The following is a 7079-nucleotide window of genomic DNA, read 5'->3' on the forward strand; positions in this document are numbered from 1 at the left end:
AACTTAGTTAGGAAGGTCTACCAAGGTAAGGCAATTATCAAAGCCGTACTCTCCACTAAATATGTCGTGCCCATTGATAGGGGAGAGCCTAAACATTTCCAAGAAGCCAAGGTACATGAGCAAAGGACAAGTGGATGAACTTATGCACGATGAAATGAATTCCTTAAGAATGAACATTTAATATGATTTATTTTTTTTAATTACAAAAGGGCCAAAAAGAATTGGAAAACAAGTGGATTTTCAAGTTGAAGAAAAAAATGAGAAGCAAGTGAAATACAATACTTGTTTAGTTGTAAAAGGCTTTAGGCCGGAAAAACGGTATTAACTTCGATGAAATATTTTCACCCGTTGATAAAATGCCATTCACTCGTGTGATTCTAGGTCTAGCTACAATCTTGGATTTAGAGATGGGACAATTAGACTTAAAAATTGTATTTCTTCATGGTGACTTGAAGGAAGAGACTTATTTGGTATAGTAGAAAACACTTGGTTTGTAAGTTGACAAAAAGCTTGGATAGATTGAAACAAGTATATAGGAAATGGTCCAAGAAGATTGATTCATTTATGATGAGTCATAGGTATAAGAGCACTGTTGCAGCTCATTATGTTTATTTTAAAAAAATTTCTAATAATGACTATTATTTTTTTAATTTATGTTGATGACATGCTATTTATTTAACAATATCTTTAGAGGATTGACATATTAAATAAAGAAATAAGCAAGTCCTTTGACATGAAATATTTGGTGCTAAATTTTGGCACGAATATACAACATGATAGGAAAGGAAAGAAGTTGTGGTTGTTACATGAAAAATATTTAGAATGGGTACTTGAAATATTCAATATGAAGAATGCAAAGCTAGTTAGCATGTCACTTCTAGGACACTTTAAGTTGAATGCAAGATATAGTCCTTTAAACGAGAAGGAAAAGAAAGAAATGGAAGATGTTCCTTATACTTCAACAATAGGGAGTTTGATGTATCCTATGATGCATACAAGGCCAAATATTGCACATGCAATGGGCGGGGTGAGTAGATTTCTTGCCAACCCTGGTGAAGAACACTGGGCAACATTAAAATGAATTCTCAAATATCTCAAGGGCACGTTCAAATTATGTTTATGCTTTGGAAGTAAAAGAACTGTTCATGATGGATATATAGATGCAGGCATAGCTTGAGATATTGACACTAGGATGTCCACATCGGGGTACTTGTTCACTTTTGTTGGGGAGCCATATCATCGCAGTCCAAAAGGTAGAAGTGTATTGCTTGTTCCATGCCAGAGGCAGAATATATAGCAAATATAGAAGAAGACAAAGAAATGTTGTGGATGAAGAGGATCTTAAAGGAACTAGGTTTTTAGCAAGACAACTACGTGGTTTCGTTGTGATAGAGTGCTATTGACCTCAGCAAGAATAGAACCATCATGTCAAGACAAAGCATGTAGATGTTTGCTATCACTGGACACAAGGTCTTGGAGAATCAATTGATGCCAATAGAGTGGATTCATACTAATCTCAATCTGTCAGACTTGATGACCAATGCCCTAATGAATGATAAGCAAGAGCTTTATAGGGACTTGGCAAGCATGGGTACGACTCGAGCACAGGGGCATTCGGCACGAGGTCCACTAAGCAGAGGGAGTCATCCTCATAGGTCTAGAGGGGAAGATTGTTATGGAATGTTTCTTTAAAATGGTCTAGCCCCCATGAGGATGGGGACTACTCCTGGAAAAGAAAAAGTTGACAAGGGTAACTTTAGGAAAGAGAAAAATATTAAGAATTAGGTTTTTTTTTATAAAGAAGTCTCTATTATTTTTTTCTACAGGAGAGATGAGCCAAAAAGTTAAAGAGATGTTAAAGTTGTTTGGCTTATCTCTTTAAGTTTTTTGAGCTGCAGAAAAATTTGAGATGTTTTTCTTCAAAAATTCTCAAAAGGGTTTAGACTTCATACATAGTTTAAGCTGGTGTTCTCCAACAAAAAAAGAAATATTAACTACTCTTTTGAGAAAGGGAGGAAGAAGGAAATTAATTCCACAGAGGTACCCTTGTATTTTTCTATGTTCTTTTTTCCAAATCCTCAAGTTACGGTTAATTAACTTGGAAAGAACTATGTGTAGACACGTCGATCTCGACAATTGCATATAGGCTAAAATATCTTAGGCAAACCACCCAGATATTTTGAACCATTAACCCCACCTAAACTCTTACATAAACTGCATCACCTGATATCTCCCCGGTGGGATCAAAGCACCAAAAAGCGAAAACATGGTAGACATACTCAGAATTGCTCGACTTAGAGCATTTGCATAAAGGAAGACTCTAGTGTTGCTTCAACGACCACCAAAGCTTTTCTAAAACTCGAAGACAAGGCGACTAAGGCACCTCAGTCACCAAACAAGTGATTGAAACAACAGAAGTCTGGCGACATTGCCAATGTCTTCAGTGTCATTCGAAATGTCGTCTGGCCCTGAGACCTCAAATGGTGGGAAACAATCTGGCCAACAAGACTGACAGACGTGATGACACGTCAGACCGTACTAGCAGGTTGACATGTCAGATGTCAATACGGATTATGGTTGTCGAATTTCAATTGGTCAACGATCAAAAGACCGTACAGCCAAGACAACGCATCAGCTAACAATTGACGCCATTGCAATTATCTCCGACTCCATTCACAGTAGCTCCGAGCTGTGACTGATCCATCAGATAGAGATCATAATCAGGAGAAGGCAACAAGTGTCCAACTAAGTTTTGAAGGTAGTCGGAAGGCCGCTAGCGCTATTGCCAATGGTGCCAGATTCTGACAAAACAGTATCAACCACATTAAAGAGCAATTAATATTTGTTGATTGTCATTAATATAGTATTAGTGATATTAGCGATAGTCCAAAGGCCTCTAATACTATTCCAAACGTCATCAGAATTCTGATGATCTGGATTTAACACAAAACCAACCTTAGGGCTGTGATGAGTCTGCTCTGCCTATATATATCCCCTTTTGCCTCGAGCTTAAGGTCCGAAATTTTTTCATTTTTGAGCCCAAACTCGGTTGGAGATTTTGATATAGGGTATCTGTTAGAGGTTGTGAGAGAGCCCTAGGTGTGAGCCCACTTGAGCAACTCCGATCCATCCTAAACCCTTGAATCTAACACCCAAGCTCCTAACCCCTTCAAGCTACACTACAAAACCGAAGGCAATCTAGATAATCCAAGCTTCCAGACTCCTTTCTTCCCATTTCTACTTGCGTCATTCTCATTCCCTTTCTCATCTATCTCCTCTCTTTAATGTTTCATTCCCCCTTCATCTCCATGTCATTTAATGCATATCATTCTCTCTCTCTTCTTTTTGCCTTTATTCTCTTGTTTTGTAGCTTAGCTCATGTTCTAGATCTTATTTGTTCTTTTCTTTTATTCAATTAATTAGTTAGAATATATAGTTTCAATGATTTTTACTCTATTGTTCTTTTTGCATTTCATAGTTAGATTTTCCATTAATGTGTATCTTTATTTCCCTAGTCTGTTAAGTTAGTTGCGCTTATCTTCTCTTCTCCCTTTTCTAAATTTATTTCTCTAAAAACCTCTTTTTTGTCTTCAAACCTTTTTTGTAAATCTTCTTGTTGAGTTTTAAGGTTGAAATAAGAGGGAAACCTTCGCCAAGGATCTAAGAGGGATATGGCCTTGTGGCCAAAATCTCCCTCAAAACGTAATTTGACAAGACTCGTTATCTTCCAACTCTTTGATTTATTTGCACCTGAAACCAAGGCGGGGGAGAAGCCCCTTACCCTCATTTTCGAGTATAAACACTGTGGTAGTTATTTTTCTGAACAATAGATTTTATTTGTGGTGCCCCATATTTTTTTCTTATCTGAATGTTTCTCTATGAAAATCTTGGTGTTTGGTTGGTTTTCAACTTCCTAAACATTTAAACATTTTTATTTCTTTGAGGTCTGATATTTTTATTGGATTCAAATATAGACAAGAAGGCACAAATTCCCAACAACTAAAACTAAATTCATGCTTCATGTCCCAACTTACAAAGTGCAATGGTGATAAATTTGCCAAGAGAGAGAGAGAGAGATGGGCGAGGGAGGTGGGGGGTAAGAGAGAGAGGGGGGGTGTGTGTGTTTCACCATTGCGCCTAAGCTAACTTGTGGACATTATGTTCATACTTGTGAACTACTTTGAAATGGATTACAAATAGATATATTACATTGCCGTTCACCTTTAACACATTTCAATATGCATGACAACTTTCAAAGCCTCACACTACAAATGGCAAAAAATAAATGGGTGGTTTTAACTATCTATTGCAGCAGACATCTGTGCCATCTTTCTCTGCTATAATAATGTAGAAATCCTCATATCTCTTTCCTCTTTTTCTGTTGTCCTAGATGCCCATCTTTTTGCTATATGCCCATCTTTTTTATTTTTTTATTTTCTTATGGTAGTTTTCAAAGAAAGGTCCCCTATCCATAATAATAATAGAATTTAAGACGTCACGCTGTGGTATTCCACTACCCTGACCACCTAGCCTTGAGCCCATTCCTCCAGAGCAGCTTAGTGGTAAGAAACTACCTTTAGGGCAGCTTAGAGCTAAGAAACTAACTTGGGACATAGTGTTCGAAATATTTTTTGGGAAAAACATTGTAAACCAAAAGAAGATTCATGGTCAATAATAAGGGAGGCCAAAAGCCAGTTTGGAAGTTTGTTGGTGTTTGAAGAGCGCAGTGGGACTTAAAAGCAATGAGGGGACAACCCTTGCTTCAAACGAGCTTGAAAAGAACTGAAGGCTCCAAGACAACTAAGCCCAAAAGGCAAGCAAACTATGAGACAACCCATGTGGCCGGCCACACAGGTCCCAACCCTAAGAAGTCACCTAATTTGCTACCCTAGCCTAATGATGGCTTGAAGGACAAGTCCACCAAAAGAAAGAGGATTATGTCTCTTGCCCACTCTAGGGTTAAAAGCACCAAGACTACCTGTGCCAAGAAACTTAGAGGCCCTAGTGTGGGTCATCTTGGACAGTTTGGGACACATTCACCTAAGAGAGACAATCAAAGAAGAGACACCTAATTGAATAAGGGAAAGATCCTAGGCAAAACCCCATAAAATGGATAAAACAAGAGAAGTGAGAATGAATGCCTGTTTGTTGTAAGATCAATGCAGCCCCATTGGAATTTTTATCCCCAAGAATTTTGAGTACTATTTTGATGCATCATGGAATATTTTGAGAAGGATTGGGGTTCTATTAGATAAAAGATGGTGCTATTGCATTCCAAAAAATAATTGGAGCATCTAGATTTAAAGCTGTCTTTTTCATTCATCATCATTATCATCATCAAAACTTTTTTTCAATAGCTTTTCATCCATATGTGCTAATTTCACAAGTTGAGTACAATTCCTACCATTGAACTATGCCCCCCCTCAAACAAAAATAAATAAATAAATAAATAGGTGGCATTAGCTATTAGTTTCTTTTTTGTGGCATTTGCAAATCTCAATGCAATGGAACATTTGTCAAGGGCAAGTGTGCGATAAACTAAGCCACGTTTAAATAGTATGGCCGCATGTAGCATCTCTCTTTCAAATGTGGGGTTACGCCTCACCACCCTCGATGAGTCCAAGTGGGAAGGAGGACCAAGAAAAAAACGCAAGGTACGGGACAATTTTCTTTTCCTAAATATTGTGTAGATCTCAATTCCACCTATTCCCATAGACTTCACATATTCAGATAAGTTGTCACGTGTCGACACTTTGAGATACTGCGCAAGAAATAAAATTTATGTAACCCTAAGTATATGTGATTCCGGCTCGCAGAGCCATCCGATTTGAGTAGAGTTGACCCTAGAGCGATAGATCAATGGCTCCGAGTACGTCATTCTTAAATTTGATTTTACAAATCATTTTACAATGAATTTTGGAGCATGACATTTAATAGAAATAATTAAAAATACTCTTTATGATAAACTTTTAGGGCCTTTTTGGTTATTTATTTTTATAGGAAATATTTTTATTTTTTATTTTGGCCGGTGAAAAGGGTATGATCCAAGTTCCATTCCAAAATGTTTTGTAGAAACATGACTAAAAATCAAATAGTATTTGGCATTCCAAAATGTTTTGTAGAAACATGACTAAAAATCAAATAGTATTTGGCGTGACATCATGGCATGAGCGACCCTAATCCTCTTATCAAATTAAACGGCTGAGAAATGGGGTCATAAGTACTTTATATGTTGGTGGGGTCAATATAAAACTTTCCAATCAAAAAAATATTCAATTATAATTATTTTTAATTTTTTTATTGGAAATATTTTATATATAGTTGAGGCTCGAAACAATCAAATTAAGGTACACCTTAAACATTTAGTTGAAGAGGTTGTTTCAATGTCGAAAACCCTCAAATCGATCATCTCAGCTTCGAGATGCATACACATGAAAAAAAATGGATTTCAAGTCTGGGAAATAGTTGCATCTTGCAATGCAATATTTGGGCTGTGAAATTTCAATGTTTTCAAGTGTTTATACATTTGCTCGATATATATTATTTTTTAAGCTTTAAATTTTATAACTAAAGATAAAAACAAATTTCCAGACCGTCAGCAAAAAAATTTGCTGCTGAAAAATTATCTTTCAACACAACTTAGAGGCATACTTTTACTTTGATTGTTTAGGGCCTTAACCTTATACAAAACAACACCCTTCTTTGTTTCCTTTTTGTAAAAAGGTTAGTTTCTTTTTTTGAAAAAAGTTTATATAAGTTGCAACCTTATACTGTGGAAGTAAGGTGTACCTTAAAATTTGAGTAGAAAAGAGGCCTCCAAAATTAGAGAACTTTCTAATTGATGACCTCAGACCTTGAGGTGTCTAGATATAAAGAAAAAAATGAATTCAAGTCTAAAAAATAATGCATTATGTAATAAGTTATCTGAACAATTTATTTTCAAGATTTTCAAGTATTCATAAATCTGCTTGATTTATATCATTTTTGAAAATTTTAATATTATAGCTAATATTCAAATACAAGTTGTCAAATCATTGAAAGATGTCCGACATTAAAACTACATCTCCAAACAAAATTTA

The sequence above is a fragment of the Amborella trichopoda genome, chromosome 2 (assembly GCF_054954075.1).
Source record: "Amborella trichopoda isolate Santa Cruz 75 chromosome 2, AtrichopodaSantaCruz75HAP2 v2.0, whole genome shotgun sequence".
NCBI classification, from domain to species: domain Eukaryota; kingdom Viridiplantae; phylum Streptophyta; class Magnoliopsida; order Amborellales; family Amborellaceae; genus Amborella; species Amborella trichopoda.